This window comes from Rhinatrema bivittatum, chromosome 3, assembly GCF_901001135.1.
Source record: "Rhinatrema bivittatum chromosome 3, aRhiBiv1.1, whole genome shotgun sequence".
In the NCBI taxonomy this organism is placed as follows: Eukaryota; Metazoa; Chordata; class Amphibia; order Gymnophiona; family Rhinatrematidae; genus Rhinatrema; species Rhinatrema bivittatum.
This window is the reverse complement of record NC_042617.1, coordinates 243,706,843-243,726,896: the sequence shown is the minus strand read 5'-3', so window position 1 is coordinate 243,726,896 and position 20,054 is coordinate 243,706,843. Positions and strand designations below refer to the sequence as shown.

Sequence of the window (20,054 nt, the reverse complement as noted above, 5' to 3'; positions counted from 1 at the left end):
GGATGCAGCAAGATGGCGTCCATTCCTACATTTGAGTCCACATAAGCATGTATATTTCCTATGCTATGAAACCTATGGAGTACGTAAAAATAGCACATGGGGCAGATTTTTAAACCAGCACGCGCAGGGTACATTTGTGCGCGCTACCCGGCGCACACAAATCTACACCCGATTTTATAACATGCACGCACTACTGCGTGCATGTTATAAAATCAGAGGTCGGTGCACACTTGTGCACCTTGCGCATGCTGAGCCCTAGGGTAGCCCCGATGGCTTTCCCCACTCCCCAGCCCTACCTAAATCCCTCCCCATCTTATTTCAAGTATTTACGCCTGCCTCTGTCAGGCGTATCTTGCGCACACTGGCCGGCTACCGGCACACCATCCGCTGTGCCGGAGGCCACGGTACCGCCCCGGACCTGTGCCACGCCCATGCCCCTGCCCCCTTCCTGCCCCTTTTTTCAAAGCCCCGGGACATATGCGCGTCCCGGGGCTTGCGCACGCCGCCGAGCCTATGCAAAATAAGCTCGGCGTGCGCAGGAAGGTTTTTAAAGGGTTACGCGCGAATCCATTAGAAAATCTACCCCTATATGCGCATAAGAAATATGTGCTCGCATATATGCTATTTTATAAATGTCGAGAGCATGTGCATATTTTCTAGCCGTGTGTATTACTATGGGGGGAGGGGTGGCTGTGGTGTTATGGAGCAGGGGTTCAGAAGAATTCATGGTAGTTGCCGTTTTGTAAGAGATATGCGTATGTACATTACCAAACTTATTTGTGCACTTTTACACCTGCTAATTGCCTCATGCAAGTGAAATTGGACTAGTCTGTGTGTAGTTTTTGGGTGGGAGGTCTAGGTCAACTGGGTGGGGTTCAGGGTGATGTGCTGGAGGATCCAGATGAACTGGTGGAGGTATCAACGAACTGGTAATTCCAACTACATACACAAGTATATTCTAAATGGTGTATACCTGCTGCAATGCATAAGTTGGTGTTATTACATGTATGTTATTTTTTTAAGCACCTAAAATATACGGGGCGGATTTTAAAAGCCCTGCACGCGTAAATCCTACTGGATTTACGCGCGCAGGGCCCTCGAGCCCCGGCGCGCCTATTTTGCATAGGCCGCCGGCGTGCATAAAGCCCCGGGACGCGCGTAAGTCCCAGGGCTTTCGAAAAGGGGCGGGAGGGGGCGTGTCCGGGGGCGTTCCCTAAACGATGCGGCGTTTCGGGGTCGTGCCACGGCGTTTTGGGGGCGGGCCCAGGTGCGTGGTCGAGGCCTCCGGACCAGCCCCCGAGACCGAACACGAGCGGGGCTGCCGGCCGGCGCACGCAAAGTTAGGGGGGGGTTTAGATAGGGCCGGGGGGGTGGGTTAGGTAGGGGAAGGGAGGGGAAGGTGGGGGGAGGGCGAAGGAAAGTTCCCTCAGAGGCCGCTCCGAAATCGGAGCGGCCTCGGAGGGAATAGGCAGCGCCGCTGGGCTCGGCGCGCGCAGGTTGCATAAATGTGCACCCCCTTGCGCGCGCCGACCTCAGATTTTATAAGATACGCGCGTATCTTATAAAATCCAGTGTACTTTTGTTCGCGCCTGGTGCGCGAACAAAAGTACGTGATTGCGTATTTTTTTAAGATCTACCCCTACGTGCGATGTTTATAAAATAGAGAGAGAATGTGTTTTCTTACATTGGAAATATTCACGCATATTGAAACATACGTGCATACCGTTAGAGCAGAAATGCACAATATTTTATAAACTGAGCAGCTCCCACCACACTGTTTATAAAATACTAATATTAATTTTCACGCTTCCACTTCCATGAGTAAAAGCAAGTTTGCTTACCGTAAACGGTGTTTCCGTAGATAGCAGGATGAATTAGCTATGCTGTCATGGGATCTGTCAATCAGGTCCGGGAGGCGGAGCTTGTCAAAGCAGAGATCAGAGCTTTGCTCTCTGCGGCTGCGCGTGTGTTCCCGCGCAGGAAAGTAACGGAATCTCCTCAGTCTGTGATTAAGCCTTAGTGTAGTCGAAGACTTGGTGACTGCCAGGGAGGAGGGTGGGTCAGCATGGCTAATTCATCCAGCTATCTACGGAAACACCGTTTACGGTAAGCAAACTTGCTTTTTCCCGTCGATAGCAGGGCTGAATTAGCCATGCTGTCATGGGAGTCCCAAGCTCCCGATCACGTTGTTTATGATATATATGTTTGTACGTGATCTTTGACAGTGTGGCGGTCACCTTGGACAGGAGGATAGAGATTGCAGGATTGCGTGCCCTATCTTCACATCAGTGGCTGCTTGTTGATCAAGGCAGTAGTGAGATGTGAAGGTATGGAACGATGACCATGTAGCTGCCTTACAAATGTCTATGGGCTGCACATTCTTCAGGTGTGCCAATGAGGCTGCTACTGCTCTGACTTGGTGAGCTTTCGGCTCTGAATGTAGTTGTAGTTTCTGTTTATTGTAACATAATTTGATGCACTGTGCTATCCAGCTGGAGATGGTGCGTTTAGCCACTGGTAGTCCAGGTGCCTTTGGGTCAAAAGAGACAAAGAGTTGAGAAACACGGGAGTCCGAGTTTGTCCTTTCTTTGTAGTATGCTAAAGCTCTTTTATAATCTAGTGTGTGCAGTAGTTTTTCCCTATCATTTGCGTGAGGTTTAGGGAAAAAGGTTGGTAATTCCATGGTCTGATTGAGATGGAATTGAGAAACCACTTTTGGTAGGAAGGATGGGTGAGTTCGGAGAACTACCTTCTGGTGATGAAATTGCAAGTATGGAGAATAATGGACCAAGGCCTGCAATTCACTGACTCTTCGTGCTGATGTTACTGCAACCAGGAACACAACCTTCCATGTGAGGTATTTAATATGTGCCGAGTCCATGGGTTCGAACGGGAAAAGCATGAGCTGTTCCAGAACTATGTTGAGGTTCCATGGAACTGGAGGCTTAGAGATCGGAGGACGAAGGTGAGTTAACCCCTTAATGAAACGAGATAGTAAGGGATGATTGGATATAGGAATATTGTTAACTGGTCTATGATATGCCCCTATGGCACTGAGATGAACTCTAATGGATGACGTTCCCTGTATGTACCAGGATCAGTCCAGACGGTGGGTTATGTCCCCCGTCCAGCAGATGGAGTCAGAACAGAGCTCGAGAGTGCCACCTCATATACCAGTACACCCTCTGCTGGAGCCCAGTATCTTTCTGACTCCAGCAGATGAGAGTTGGGGAAACCAGTGCCTTCCCCAGAGTGACAGGATCTCAATTTTTCTTTCTTTATCTGAATTCTTTCCTGTCATTTCTTTTTCAACATTTTGGATCAAGTTAGTTTACAAAAAAAAAATAAAAAATTGTAAGTTCTAATTTTTGAGGAGGCGTGTCTCCACTCTGTTCTGCCTCCCTTCGCTGTTCCCTTTTCCTCCTATCTGGGGTAAGTGGACACATTTTAAATTTTATTTTCCACAGCTATTTTCTTTTCAGAACGGTGCCCCGTGTATGCCGGTGGGGCCGGTCTCTGCACGCAACTGCTAACGGTCCCGCGGCTCGGCGACGATTTTTCGCGGGCCTGGGTGCGCTGGCAGGGGAACCCCCCCCCCGGCGTCTTGGGACCTTTTAGGCGGGTTGCGAAGGCCACTCGGGCCCCCCCGCGGTGCGCTTTACTTTTTAGGCCCCCCCCCCCCCGAGGCGTTTCTGTTCGCGGTATTGCTATGCCGTGGTTTTCACGGTGCGAGACCTGCGGCGAGCAGGGGTCTCAGTTTTCAAGGGAGGGGGTTTGCCCGCGGTGCCTCCCCGAGGGGGAAGGCGCCGCGCACTTTCCTGGCTCTCTTCCAGTGCCCCCCTCCCCACAGCCCGGGAAGCGCGGGCTGGCCACTTCGCCGCCAATGGCGGGAATGGCGGCCATCTTGGATGGGGATCACGAGGCGGCAAGCTCTCCAGAAGAGGAAGGATCCTATCGGGACGTCTCTCGCCCGCACCGGGCCCCTGAGGGGGGTTTGCCCGACCGAATTCCTCAGGAGGGTCCCCCCTCGGGCATGTCCTCTGGCCTACCGTTTTTTTCGCCGGATTTTATTTTAAAGATGCACACGGCCTATTTACAGGGCCTGGTAAGCCCGGGGGTTTCCTCAGCGGGACCCCCTCCTCCCAAGATTCCTAAGGTCTCGGTCTCTCCCCCCGGGTCTCAGAACCCGGCTAGCGCGGTTCCAGGGACCACTGTTTTGCCACCCCGGCCCCGGGCCGTGGGGACGGCTTCTCCGACGGGTTTTGACCCCTCGGACCCGCCGGACACAGCGCACGCTGACAGACAGGCGGATGGTGACAACCCACGCGCCCTTCGAATTTTTCAGAAGGAGGAACTTGATGATCTCATTCATCAGATCCTGCAGGAGCTAGTCCTTGATCCTCCACCGGATCCTCCAGCACCAGTGGCCCCGGCTGTGGCTACGTCCTCCAGGAAAGGGGACCCAGTTCTGGCCGACCTCCGGCCTAGGGCGCGGGCTTTTCCAGTTCATGAGTCCTTTTTACAGCTTCTTACCAGGGAATGGGACACCCCTGAGGCGTCATTGAAGGTCACCCGTGCCATGGAAAAATTGTATCCTCTGCAAGAGGATTTCCTAGATCTCATCCGGGTTCCCAAGGTGGACTCGGCGGTTTCAGCGGTGACGAAGAGGACGACAATCCCGGTCACAGGCAGGACGGCCCTAAGGGACACGCAGGACCGCAAGCTAGAAACTTTCCTTAAGCGGGTGTTTGAAGTCTCTGCCTTAGGGATGCGTGCCGTCATGTGTAGCTCTCTGACACAGCGGGCCAGTCTACTCTGGGTCCAACAGCTTCTCACGTCTCAGGAGTTACCTCCAGAAGAGGCCGCCCAGGCGGATAGCCTGGAATCTGCCATAGCTTATGGGGCGGACGCTCTGTATGACCTCTTCCGAGTCCTGGCGAGGTCCATGGTATCTGTGGTAGCAGCTCGTCGGCTTCTGTGGCTCCGTAATTGGTCTGCGGATGCCTCCTCCAAGTCGAGTCTGGGCTCCCTTCCATTTCGGGGGAAGTTTCTTTTTGGGGATGATCTAGATCAAATCATCAAGTCTCTTGGGGAAAACTCGGTGCATCGGCTACCAGAAGATAGACAGCGTCCTTTCCGGTCTTTTGCCTCCACCAGAACCAGGGCTAGGGCACAGCGGCGTTACAGGTCGTACCGACAGCCTGGGCCTCGGACAGCCCCTAGTAGACCACAGCCTTGGTCGCGTTCCTTTCGTGGGCGGAGATCCGCGTGAGATGGTCCAGGGCAGGGGAACCCCCCGCCAAGCCCGCCCAATGATGCCAGAGTGACCCACTCCTCCATTCTCACCATCGGGGGCCGTCTCACAGAATTCTACGAGGAGTGGGTAAATATTTCTTCAGACCAGTGGGTACTGGACACCATACAGCACGGCTACGCTTTGGAGTTTGTCCGCCCGCCAAGGGACAGGTTTCTCTTTTCCTCTTGCGGTTCGGATCTCAAGAGGATTGCGGTTCAACAAACACTAGACCGGCTACAGGCCATTGTTCCCCTGCCCTTTGCCGAGGTGGGCTCGGGACATTATTCCATCTACTTCGTAGTGCCCAAGGAGGACGGTACTTTTCGTCCCATCCTGGACTTAAAGGAGGTAAACCGATCCCTGCGGGTCAGCAGGTTCCGCATGGAAACCCTACGGTCGGTGATTGCCGCAGTGCACCAGGGGGAGTTCCTTGCTTCCCTGGACCTAACGGAGGCGTATCTGCACATCCCCATCCTGCCGGACCATCGGCGTTACCTCCGCTTCAAGATTATCGGTCAGCATTTTCAGTTCCGGGCCCTGCCCTTCGGCCTGGCGACTGCTCCTCGGACCTTCACCAAGATCATAGTTGTGGTGGTGGCGGTGCTTCGAAAGGAGGGTATCCTAGTGCACCCTTACCTGGACGACTGGATGGTTCGCGCGAAGTCCTCACACGGGCAGGCCTCGGTGGCCAGGGTTTTAGAGGTACTCCGCTCCCTGGGCTGGGTGGTGAACCTCCCCAAGAGTTCCCTCATACCATCTCAACGCTTGGATTTCCTGGGAGTGACCTTCGACACTCAGCAAGGCATGGTGTTTTTGCGGTCGGACAAGGCCCTCACCTTGAGGGAACACGTACGTCAGTTCTCTGCCTTGTCGGAACCCACCGCCTGGAATTATCTGCAGCTCCTGGGAGTGATGGCCTCCACTATCGACATGGTACCATGGGCATTTGCACACCTGCGCCCTCTGCAGGCATCTCTTCTTTCCCGTTGGAAACCGGTATCACAGGAGTATCAGGTGATCCTACCCCTTCTGCAAGCGGCCCGGGAAAGTCTAGATTGGTGGCTGGTCCCGGCTCACTTGGCTCGCGGAGTCTCACTCGAAGTTCCCACTTGGGTGGTGGTGACCACCGATGCCAGTCTCGTGGGATGGGGCGCCGTCTGCGAACGAAGCACCAAGCAGGGGACGTGGTCACCAGAGGAGGCGAGGTGGCCGATTAATCGTCTGGAGACCAGGGCAGTGCGCCTCGCGCTTCAGCGTTTCCTTCCTCTGATTCGGAACAGAGAGGTACGGGTTCTCTCGGACAACGCGACCACCGTGGCCTACATCAATCGACAAGGCGGGACGAGAAGCGAGCATGTCTCAGCCGAAACCACGCTCCTGATGGCATGGGCGGAAATCCATCTCGTCCGAATCGCGGCCTCTCACATCGCCGGGGTGGACAACATTCAGGCAGATTACCTGAGTCGTCAGCAGCTGGACCCCGGCGAATGGTCTCTCTCCGACGAAGCGATGGAGCTACTTGTTCGTCGCTGGGGAACACCACGACTGGACTTGATGGCGACCGCCCTCAACACCAAGGCCCCGCGCTTCTTCAGTCGCAGAAGAGAGCGCGGCGCAGAGGGGGTAGATGCTCTAGTTCTTCCGTGGCCAACAGATTAGTTGCTCTTTGTCTTTCACCCCTGGCCCTTAGTGGGCAAGATACTGCGCCGAATAGAGAACCACCGTGGCTCCGGAGTGGCCACGTCGTCCCTGGTTTGCAGATCTGCTTCACATGGTGGTGGACGGGCCGATACGTCTGAGTCACCTTCCTCGTCTCCTGCACCAGGGGCCGGTATTTTTCGAGCAGGCAGAACTCTTCTGTCTTGCGGCATGGCTTTTGAACGGCGCCGTCTCCGCCGCAGAGGCTATCCGGAGGCAGTGATCTCGACGATGCTCAGGGCTCGTAAGCCTTCTACTTCCGTTGCCTACGTTCGAGTCTGGAAGGTCTTCGAGTCCTGGTGTGCCGATCATGGGGCCCGGCCCACGGAGGCGACGGTACCCCTGATTCTTCAGTTTTTGCAGGATGGACTGGACAAAGGACTCGCATACAATTCCCTCCGGGTGCAAGTGGCAGCTCTGAATGCTCTAGTACAGAAAGCGATTTCTCTGCCTCTTCAGCCGGACATCGCACGCTTCCTGAAGGGTGTTAAACATCTACGACCGCTGGTCAGGGATCCCTGTCCGTCGTGGAGTCTCAACCTGGTTCTCCGAGCCCTGTCGGGCGCGCCCTTTGAACCGCTCCAAGGGGCTACTCTTAAGGATCTGACTATGAAGACGGTATTTCTCATGGCCATCGTTCCGCCCGTCGCATCTCGGAGCTGCAAGCATTATCCTGCAGAGAACCTTACCTTCGCATTTCGGAAGCGGGGGTCTCGCTTCGTACAGTACCGTCCTTTCTTCCGAAGGTGATTTCTTCCTTCCACTTGAATCAGACGGTGGAACTCCCGGCGTTCGCCCCAGAGGAATCGAGGTCTCTTCGTCATCTAGACGTCAAGCGCGCACTCCTCCACTACCTGGAGGCTACCAATGACTTCCGGGTTTCCGATCATCTGTTTGTGCTCTGGTCAGGCCCTAAGAGAGGTTCCTCGGCTTCGAAGACGACCATCGCGCGCTGGATAAAGGACGCCATATCAGCGGCTTATATCGGTGCCTGTCGGGATCCACCTAGGGGCGTCAGGGCTCACTCTACGTGCTCGCAGGCAGCGTCCTGGGCGGAGTCTCGTTCCGTCTCTCCGCAGGAAATCTGTCGGGCGGCTACATGGAAGTCGCTTCACACGTTCTCCAGGCATTATCGGCTACACCTGGCGCCTTCAGCCCCTGGGCACCTTGGCGATCAGGTTCTCCGAGCAGGGCTCTCAGGGGCCCACCCGGATTAGGGAAGCTTGGGTACATCCCACCATCTGGACTGATCCTGGTACGTACAGGGAAAAGAAAATTATTCCTTACCTGCTAATTTTCGTTCCTGTAGTACCATGGATCAGTCCAGATGCCCACCACTCTGGGATTTTGGGCTCCTGCTCGGGCTAGTACGTGTGCCTGTCTTTCTGTCCTCTGTTCTTTTTTCTCAGTTTGCCTATCGCTGTTCACAGCTCCTCACAAGTTGGCTGTTGCGACCTGTTTTGGAGGTCGTTTTCTGTTATATTTTTTAATGTTTTTCATACTTAGGTGTTCTTGATCCAAATTGTTTTTGCTCTTTTGGGCTTTGCTATTCGTGATACTGAGCTCCAGCAGAGGGTGTACTGGTATATGAGGTGGCACTCTCGAGCTCTGTTCTGACTCCATCTGCTGGACGGGGGACATAACCCACCGTCTGGACTGATCCATGGTACTACAGGAACGAAAATTAGCAGGTAAGGAATAATTTTCTTTTGCTAGACCAGCTGTATATAGTGTATGAAGATAATCAATGAGCAATTCAGGTGAGCAGTCCAATGGTGGTACACTTTTGGATATACACCAGGTAGAGTAACGTTTCCATTTATAGCTAAAAGTTTTCCTCGAGAGTTTCCTGGATTCTAACAAGATGAATTGTGCCGAAGTGGAAACTCCCTGTTCTGTTAAATGGAGCCTCTCAATCTCCACGCTGTCAAATGGAGAGATGAGTGTAGTGGATGTAGGAGCATCCCTTGATCTTGGCAGAGAAGATCTTGGCGATTCGGTAACCGAATTGAATCCATGATGGATAGTCTGAGAAGGAAACTGTACCATGATTGCCTCTGCCAGGCCGGGGCGATGAGTATCAGTTGAGCTTTGTCTGCTGTGCACTTTTGAATTGTCCTTGTTATGAGTGGTATGGGAGGAAAGGCATATAGGAGGCCTGTCATCCACGGAATGAAGAAGGCATCTTGCGCGATCCTGAATTGGCTTGGTCTTATCAAGCAGAATTTGGGAACTTGAGCATTGATCTCTGTTGCAAAGAGATCTATTGAAGGTGTCCCCCCTCTGCATGAATATGTCTTGGGCTATTTCTGCATTGAGTGTCCATTCATGAGGATGAAAGATGCGGCTTAGCCTGTCCGCTCTTGTATTTGCCACTCCTGGTAGGTAAGTTGCTTGCAGATGTATGCAATTCCTGTGAGCATGTTCGAAGATTGTCAAGGTCTTCTTGCAAAGGGACCATGAACCGGACCCTCCTTGTTTGTTGATGTAAAACATCGCGACTTGGTTGTCCATGTAGATCATGACCCTGCGTCCTTTCAGGTGGTCTTGGAACATTTGTAATGCATTACGAATCGCTCTGAGTTCCAATACATTTATTTGCAGGTTCTGTTCCGAGATTGTCCATAACCCTTGTGTTTCATAAATCTCGAGGTGTGCACCTCAGCCCTTGCGAGACGCATCTGTGGTTAAGACTGCGTTGTGAGGAGGGGAACTGAACAATGCTCCCTTGGATAGGGTGGAGTCTAGGAGCCACCATGTTATGTCTTTTCTCATTTCGGCGGTCAATGATAACTTCTGTGTCAATGGTTGCGAGTGCTGTTTCCATTGACGTTTCAAGCCCCATTGCAGGCGTCTCATGTGTAGCCTGGTGTTGGGAACCATGAAATTTGCCGCTGCCATGTGGCAGAGGACTACTAAAACCTGTCTCGCTGAAGGTCTCTGAGTATGGTTCAAGGTATGTAACAGAAGACGGAATTGTGATATTCTGTCGCTTGGTAGGTATGCCCTGTTGCACGTAGTGTTCAGGCATGCTCCTATGAACTGTAACTGTGTTGGTTGTAGGTGTGATTTCTGAAAATTGATCACCAATTCTAATTCTTGCAAGCATTGTATCACTCGATGGAGGTGCTTGAGTAAGATGTTTGGCGTTGGGGCGATTATGAGCCAATAGTCCAGATATGGGAAAATGGTTATACCTTGTTGTCTGAGATGAGCCACCACTACTACCATGCATTTGGTGAACACCCTGGGTGCAGCCAATAGTCCAAAAGGGAGAACTTTGTACTGGTAGTGTTGATGCCTGTAGCGAAAGCATAGGTAACGCCACAAGGATGGATGGATTGGAATGTGTGTGTAAGCATCCTTCAGGTCGATGGAACACATCCAATTGTTGGTTTGAATCAGAGGAAGGATTGATTTCAACGATACCATTTTGAATTTCTCTTTGGTGAGAAATTTTTTCAATTCCCTTAGGTCTAGGATGAGGCGAAGGCCACCCAACTTCTTGGGTATGAGGAAGTATGGGGAATAAAATCCTACTGATTGGGTCCCTGGGTAAATTTGTTGAATTGCTTGTTTGCGAAGCAAAGCAATTTCCTCCCCCAGTTGTGGTTGAAAGTTGTGAATCTTGAAAGTGGAAAGATGAGGTAATATGGGTTTTGTGACAAATTGGAGTTGGTAGCAGTGACGTACTATCTCCAAAACCCATTGATCGGATGTTATTCTCTCCCAGGCTGTCAGGCAGGAATGAATCCTGCCGGGTGTTGCTTGATGTTGTGGTGGTGGCTGGGTAACTAAAAAGATGAAGTCGCTTTCACTGCAGTAGCTGGTTGTTGTGCCTGCTGGCTCTGATTACATGGTTTACCTCTACGTTGGTTTGAGGTATTCTGTTATGGAGCAGGACGCTGGTACGCAGGGGTAAGTCTGTGTACGAAAGGACTGGTAAGATCTGTAGGGTCTCCTGGCATAGGATTGCCTATGAGTAGATCCAATATAACGACGTGTGGTCGAATAGTTAGGATGTGATGTTAATGATTGTACTGCTAGAGCTTCTTCCTTCAGTTTACCCACTGTGTCCTGAAATCGTTCTCCGAATAGGTTATCTCCGGTACATGGGAGGTTCGTTAGTTTCTCGTGCAAATCTTCACGTATGGAACTTGATCGTAACCATGCTAGTCTGCAGGCTGCAATGGCTGTTGCCGATGCCCTAGACTATGTTTCATATGCTTCATAGATTGAGCTCAAAAGGTCACGAGAACATGTCATGAAGAGGCGGAGGTATCTGATCCGCAGTCGAGGAAAGCATACCTTTTATAGCTTGTATGCACTCATATAGGTATTGTACCATGTAGAATCGATGGTGCATAATTCAGGCATTCAACATTGAGTTATGGTATATTTTCCTGCCAAACTCATCCAAATATTTGTTGTCTTTGCCTGGTGAGTATGAGGAATGTAATTTTGTTTTCTTAAATCTTTGCATCGCTGACTCTACTACAATTGAAGCATGAGGTAATTGTGGTACAGAGTACAGTGATGTTTTCCTCATATGGAATTTTATGTCCGTTTTCCTGGAAACTGCTGCGATTGCGTAAGGTGTTTCCCAGGATTTCTGTAAGACTGAATGCAGGAGCTCTTGTGGTGGAAGAGATGTTGGTTCCCCTGGAGTGTCAAACATTTTTAGGAGACCAAGGGTTTCTGACCTAGGGTCTGTCTCTTTTTGGACCTCTAGATGCAGTATTTTACCCAATTTTTCTAGAAATTTTGGGTATGTAAGGTCTTCCGGAGGGGAATACGGCTCCTGAGGTTGTACATGCGGATCCGATGGGAATCCCGTAGATGATGATGGGGATGTATACGGTGAAGGAGAATCAAATGATGTATGCTGTTTATAATTTGGTGAAGCTGGTCAGTTTGCTATGGGAAATGTCGGAGGCTCCACTGACTGTTCTCTATTAGCCTGCGTTTTAGGTTCCGGAGAACTGTCAGCAGCAATATTAGTCATTTTGAATGATGACTGAAGAGTTTCATAAAAACCTGCCAAGGATTGGAACAATTGAAAAAATGCCTCTTTTGTACGAGGGGGCATTATTGTATGATCATCTGGTTCTTGTGACTCACATGCTTTAGGGTGCATTGGTGTGTTCTGAGGTAAAGTAGTGTATACTTTATGGTCTTTCTGTTTTTTGTCGCATATGATGTCCCTCGAATCCTCTGAAGCTATAGAAGCGGTAGAGAAAGCAACTTGTATTACCTCTCTATGAGAGAAGGTATTTGAAGTTGGTATATGAGATGATTTAGAAGTTGAAGGGCTTTCTTCCCATGATGCACTCCTCTTTGCTGACTTTTTGTGGTGGGAGTGTCGTGAGTGCTTATGATAATAGTGTGACGATGAGTCTGTATGACTTCTCCATGAAGACGGTGATCGTTTTCTACGTTTTATTGTAAACTCTGTCGAATCATCTCTCGAAGAAAGGGAAGTACCCTAACGAGATGAGGGTATTGATGAAGAGGCTGAAGAAGACCTATGTGAGGGTCCACGTCTTTGTTTCAACTCATTTTGTAATACATGAGATGGGTGCTTATGTGTCTTATGCGTGGATTTGGATTTATGAGCGGATTTAGACTTGGGCGCATATCTTTCTGTTTCCATACGCGCAATAGTGATCGGCGCTGATGTCTCCGGCGCCGTGCGCAGAGAGATGGCGCCGGGTGCACAGGTGTTGGCGCCATGCGCGTAGATGTCGACGGCGCCGTGCGCGTAGAATTTCCTTTGGTTGTGCACACGGACTGCTTTAGCCCCTTGTGCGCCAATGTCTTCGGTGCCCTGCGTGCAGAAATCTTCTGCGCCGTGCACGCAGGGTCCTTCGGCGTCGTGCGCACAAGTGTCTTTGGCGCCATGCGCATAGAAATGTTGTGCGCCGATACTTCTTCAGGCGCTGAAGTGTTATGTGCCGACACTTTTGTATACGAATAAGGCGCCTTAGGCGCAGAAGTTTTAGGCGCCGAGATTTTTGGCGCCACTGTGTCCTGCACCGGTGATTCTGGCTCTTTGGATTTTTGAAAATCCGATGGCCTTTGTCGGCTTGCCACCTCCTTACCTCCAAATTTGGAGGACTGAGGCACCCACGATGATGCCCTCTTTTTTGAGGGAGCCGATAAAATCGCAGGCATGGCGACGATTGAGCCTCCGATGGCTCCGATGAGGCAAAAAGTTCTTGAAGCCTGTAGGCCCTTTGCTTCAGTGCTCTGGGTGACATCCTTGAGCAAAATTCACAATCTTCCCGATTGTGATCTGGTCCTAGGCATCGGTAACATTGGTCATGGCCATCCGTGACCGACATTACCTTGCTGCAATTACAGGGTTTAAACCCCGATTTTGACATGTTTATTATATTAACGCTGAGGAAAAGAACAGCTCCGCGTGCGATCCCGTGCGTGGAAAGAACAGACTGAGGAGATTCCGTTATTTTCCTGCGCGGGAACACACGTGCAGCCACAGAGAGCAAAGCTCTGATCTCTGCTTTGACAAGCTCCGCCTCCTGGACCTGATTGACAGATCCCATGACAGCATGGCTAATTCAGCCCTGCTATCGACGGGAAAATGCTGTACCTTGGAGAGGTTTGAAAGTAAGGCTCTCTACATTGACCATTAACAAAAGTTATGTCTCTTATGTTGAAACGACATATGAAAACACGTATATTCCATTTTTCAAATGTACACGGTTTCTTTCCCTGACACAAAAACACATCCACATGAACAATGACAACATCTTTGTCACCAACATACCCGACACACAAGCAAAAAAATTGAAGCTATGTTAAATAAAAACACAAAGCTTCAATCTCATACACACATACAGCTTCCCTTTCACTACCTTTCCTTTGTCCAGAAAACATGTACAATTCTTGCCTCTGACACGGGCTAAATTACACACACACACGTGCACACAATCCTTCTGTCTCACAGACACTTTTCAGATCCATTTGTGAATGAATGTCTTCCTTAGTTCAAACAGTTCATATGCAAAAAACTCCATTGTACTTAACTAGTGCTGTTAGATGAATCACATCTGATAGACATTCATTCACAAGTGGTTCTGAAAAGTATAGAAAAGCTTAACATTTTAGTCGTGAAAATATATTTTTGAATTATGACAGATACTTTTTTTTTTCTCTTTTTTTATTTATTTATTCAACTTTTAGTAAAACATACAAAATAAACTTTTGCTTTGAAATACAGAGACTCTGAAAATAAACAGTTATTCGCTTTTCAATACGAAAAAAGAAATATTAATCAATGGTAACTTCTCTTGTTACATAGGAAACAAATAGAGGGGGGAGTTTGAAATATGAGGAGTTTTTAAAGGAAACAAAAAAGAGACAATTATACTAATCATTTTCCCGTCGATAGCAGGGATGAATTAGCCATGCTGTCCTGGGATCTGTCAATCAGGTCCGGGAGGCGGAGCTTGATAAAGCAGAGGATAGATTTTTGTTCCCTCTGCGGCTGCGCGTGGGTTCCCGCGCAGGAAGTACAGATTCTCCTCAGTCTGTTCTTTCCGCGCGCGGGATCGCACGCGGAGCCAACACTCTCCTCAGAATGTCAAAATCGGGCTTCAAGCGCTGCCGCTGTGGTAAGGTGATGTCGGTCACGGATGGCCATGACCGGTGTTACCGATGCCTCGGTGGTAGCCATGATGTCCCGAACTGCGAATTCTGCTCCAAAATGTCTCCCAGAGCCAAACGACAGCGAGCGTATCGCTTACAGGAACTTCTAAGTACCTCAGACCCCTCTGAGGTACACTCTTCACCGGGCCCGGTGAAAAAGTTGAAGTATTCCGCTCCAAGGACGGCGTCGTCGGACACCACACGCCCCAGTGACAAGAAGGTAGGAAAACAGGGCTCTGTTTTCCCCAAAAAACACGGAGCGCCCAGTATTTCGAGCAGAGACTCGAAGTGTGGCCTATCGCCAAACAAGCGCGCAGACATGGCGCACAAAGAAGGACATAAGACGGCGCCGGAAACTCCACGGAGTGAGTCGCAGAAGATGGCGCCGAGTCCGAGGGCGCGGACACTCACGGCGCCGAAAATATGTCATGAGGCGGCGCCGAGTGCAACGGCGCCAACCTCCAAACACCATACGGCGCCGAGATCAGGCCACCAGGCCAAGATGAAATCGGCCCACCATAGAGCTCCGAAGCAGACGGCGCCGAAGACATCTACTTACTCGGCGCGGAGGAAATCCGACCACGCGCCATCTCTTTCGGCGCCGTCTAAGACGCCAGCGCCGACAAGGGCGCAGGAGATATCGGAGCCGTCAACGGTGCAGGAATCACTGGCAACCATACCAGCACAAGAGAGGTCGGCGCCGACAACGGCACGGGAACCAGGCTCCAGGGCTGCTTCACCAGGAACATCAGCTCCACAGAAGGTACCAATGCCATCGGCCTCACACAAGACAGGAGTACATAAGAAAAGAACCTCCGAGTTGGGGCCACAACCACGTCCAAAGAAGCGACCACTCCCTGCCTCACCTGACTCTTCCTACAAAAGTGGTAGAGCATCAGGGAAGAACGGAACAGGCCTAGAGGGACGGTTTGTCACAGAACATACGGACAAACGTCCGGAAAGGTACTCCCTCTCAAAACTTCATAGGGAGCATTCCCACAAGCGTAGTAAGAAATCGCCTTCCAGAGAATCTAGGGCCTACAAGAGACAGTCTTCACATGACTCAAATACCTCAAAAACGAGACATGCTACGCAGGGACGAGAAGCGCACCATCGACGCAGACAGGACAGGGCGGTCAACCCGTCCACCTCCAGATCATCCAAACGATCCAGGTCACGGAGATCACATTCCCCTATTTATGTGACTTCCTCTCAGGCATCTTCTCCATCCAAGACCTCCAGCACACCAGACGGTGCGACTAGACCTAGTACAAGCCACCATAGACCAGAGATGACAAAAGCCACCAAAGATGCGTTCTGGCAACTATCCCAATCCTTGGCGGGATTTTATAGCACATTGGAATCCTCATTCAAGTTGGGGAAGGATTCCAGGAATACACAACCGGAAGCGGAGGACACACCCCCATTGCCTGACAGAGATGATACACCAACCTCACCTGATCGGGATACTCCTCAACCCTCTCCACATCATTGGACCTCACCAGAACACTTCCAATCACCGACTGAATCCCCCACTTCATCCACGGGGTATCCCTCGGATGTTCCAGACACTCAACCGGAACCATACTCTCCCCCGGAGGACTTGTCATATCCTCGCTTTTTAGAAAAGATGGCGAACATCCTCCAGTTACAATTTCTAAAGGAACCTGACCCTAGAGCAGAGACCCTAGGACTGTTAAAAATTTTTGATGTACCGGGGGAACCCACCACCCTTCCGCCTCATGATCTCCTGCACAAACTCATGTTAAAGTCATGGGAAACTCCCTTCTCTCTACAGGCCGTATCTAGAAAATCAGATATTAAGTTCCTTATAAAGAAGGAAGCTCCGTACGCGCTCCCTCAACTGCCTCACGAGTCCGTAGTGGTGGAATCGGCAATGCAGCGCTTTAGAAAACAAAAGCTTCATGCCACATATCCCCCCAATAAGGACCTTAAGTACCTAGACGAAATTGGGAGGAAAATCTATCAAAATTCAATGCTCACTACTCGTATCATCCACCACCAGTTTTACATGATTCAATACATGTACGAGTGCATACAGGCCACTAAAGGATTCCTCTCCACAACAGCGGAGAAATTACCACAAACACTTCATGATATGGAGGAATGCTCACGGCATCTCCTCCGTTCCATGTACGAGGGAATGGAGACTTCAGCAAGAGCGTCGGCCACAGCCATAGCGGCGCGGAGAACCGCGTGGCTACGTTCCAGTTCTATTAGAGAGGATGTGCATGAAAAACTCGCTAACCTTCCATGCACAGGGGAACACCTTTTCGGCACCAAACTACAGGAGACGGTGGGAAAACTAAAAGAAGAAGCATTAGCGGTACAGTCGCTGCAATCGCACCAACCTTACCAGTCTTCCAGACGGGGCTACCCATACCCTCGCAGATCGTCATATGGACGTCGTCCATATCGCTCTTATCAAGGATATCGTGCTCAACCGTATTCTACATACCAGAGACCACAATCTAGCCAACACACAGCTCAAATCCCACGAAGGGGTAAACAACGGGCGCCCCGTCAACAAACCCAGACACAACCGGCGGCAGCTAAGCCGGTTCAATCTTTTTGAATCTAATGCCACCACCACATCCATCACTACCGCCGGGACGAATCCAAGCTCGTCTACAAGTGTGGGAACATATAACATCAGACCAATGGGTTCTCGACATTGTACGTCAGGGGTATCATCTCCATTTTCAGTCAAAGCCTCACCTGCCACAATTCACCTCTCCAAACCAGCTGCGGTCTCACCCACAGCTTCAACAGGAGATATCCCTCCTTTGTCAAGCAAAGGCCATATCACTTCTTCCCAAGAACTTTCACAACCAAGGTTTCTATTCCCCATACTTCCTCATTCCAAAGAAATCAGGAGGCCTACGTCCGATCTTGGATCTACGCGAACTCAACAAATTTCTGGTAAAGGAAAAATTCAAAATGGTATCCCTGAAGTCAATCCTTCCACTCTTGCAGACCAACGACTGGATGTGTTCAATCGACCTGAAGGATGCATACACCCACATTCCAATGCACCCCTCTTCTTGGCGTTACCTATGCTTTCGTTACCAGCACAATCATTACCAGTACAGAGTACTCCCCTTTGGGTTATCAGCTGCACCCAGAGTGTTCACCAAGTGCATGGTAGTGGTGGTGGCTCATCTCAGACTACAGGGAATGACAATCTTCCCTTATTTGGACGATTGGCTAGTAGTAGCTCCGACCCGAGAACTCCTCAACTCTCACCTACATCTCATCCTGCAATGCTTGCAACAATTGGGGTTGGTAGTCAACTTCCAGAAGTCTCACTTACAACCGACGCAACAACTCCAATTTATAGGAGCATATCTGGACACTACGCGAACCAGAGCATATCTACCGCAGGACAGACAACTTCAGTTACGACAGCTCTTACTGAAGTTACACACAAAGCAAAGAACATCAGCACGTCAGGTACTAGTAGTCCTCGGCCACATGGCAGCAGCCAATTTCCTTGTTCCGAATACCAAATTACACATGAGAAGATTACAGTGGGGACTCAAACGACAGTGGAAGCAGCATTCGCAGCCTCTCACTCAGTCAATCCTCTTAACAAGGGAAATGCTCAAGGACATAGCTTGGTGGCTCCTTCCATCCACCTTAGTGAAAGGAGCTCTCTTTCGACAGCCCATACACAACACAGTCCTCACGACAGATGCTTCCCGAAAGGGCTGGGGAGCACATCTAGACGTATACGAGACGCAGGGATTATGGACGTTACCGGAACAATCCCTACAGATCAACTTACTGGAGCTGCGAGCAATTCGACTGGCGTTGCGAGCATTCCAGACATTCTTGCGTGGCCGCAGACTCATGGTATATACGGACAATCAAGTGGCAATGTTCTATATAAACAAACAGGGGGGCTCAGGCTCCTGGATCCTGTGCAGAGAAACACTACAGATTTTCCACCTAGCTCAGAAACAGAGCATCCATCTTCAGGCTACGTATCTGCCAGGAATAGCAAACACAAGGGCGGACAAGTTAAGTCGTATATTTCATCCCCACGAATGGTCCCTCAATGGGGAAGTAATTCTCCACATATTCAACAAGTGGGGAACTCCGGCAATAGACCTGTTTGCTACGGAACACAACACGCAGCTTCCCAGGTTCTGTTCCATCCATTCCAGCAGGCTCAGGATAGCACAGGACGCCTTTCTGATCCCGTGGTCTTCCGGCCTTCTATATGCCTTTCCACCGATCCCTCTGATCACCAGGACCATACAAAAGTGCATAGCAGACAGGGCACAAATGATACTCATCGCCCCAGCTTGGCCACGCCAACCATGGTACAGTTACCTCCTTCACCTTTCCGTGGACGATCCGATCAGACTTCCGAATCGTCCAGACCTTCTACTTCAGGAGCAAGGAACGCTGCTCCATCCGCTACACTCCTCCCTCCATTTGACAGCCTGGAGGCTGACAGGTGGTTGCTAACACAACAAGAAGTTTCTCAGAGGGCTCAGCTCATACTTCTCGAATCCAGGAAACCCTCCACTAGATTGAACTATAGTTACAAGTGGAAGAGATATACCTCATGGTGTCTTTTGAACCAGGTTTCTCCCATGGATTGCACGCCTCAACAATTACTGGATTATCTGCACACCCTATACGAAGCGGGCTTAGCAACAGCATCCATTCGAGTCCATCTGAGCGCTATTGCAGCCTACCATAGGCCAGTTAATAATGTAACAATAGCGGCTCATCCTCTTCTGGCTCGATTTCTCAAAGGCATGCTCCACATTAGACCACCGTACAAGAAACCGGCAGTTCCATGGAACATCAACATAGTATTGGAACAACTTATGCGTTCTCCATTCGAACCCATGGAATCCGCACATTTAAAATACCTAACCTGGAAAGTAGTATTTCTTGTCGCAGTCACTTCAACGAGACGTGTAAGCGAACTACAGGCATTGGTTCATTATGAACCATACCTACAGTTTTTCCATCAGAAGGTAGTACTAAGGACGCATCCCTCCTTCCTGCCAAAGGTCGTGTCACAATTTCATATTAATCAAACTATTGACTTACCAACCTTTTTTCCAAAGCCGCATGCCAATGAACGCGAGTCATTACTGCATACACTAGATTGTAAAAGAGCATTAGCTTATTACAGAAATAGAACAGCTGCTGCTTCACGACCATCTCAACTATTTTTGTCCTTTGACCCTAAAGGACCTGGTCTTCCGGTCACAAAACGGACCATTTCGAGCTGGATTATCCAATGCATCCAGTTCTGCTATGACAAACAGAACTTACCATTACTTCCAAAACCTAAGGCTCACCAGGTGCGGGCCCTATCAACCACGTGGGCTCACCTCAGGAA

At 50.3% G+C, this 20,054-nt stretch overlaps 1 protein-coding gene across 2 annotated transcripts in view; it reads left to right on the top strand.

Moving 5' to 3' along the window:
* The window catches only part of MORN2 (MORN repeat containing 2), a 219,970-nt gene that overhangs the window by 44,586 nt on the left and 155,330 nt on the right, over nt 1-20,054 (top strand). The window lies entirely within an intron of this gene.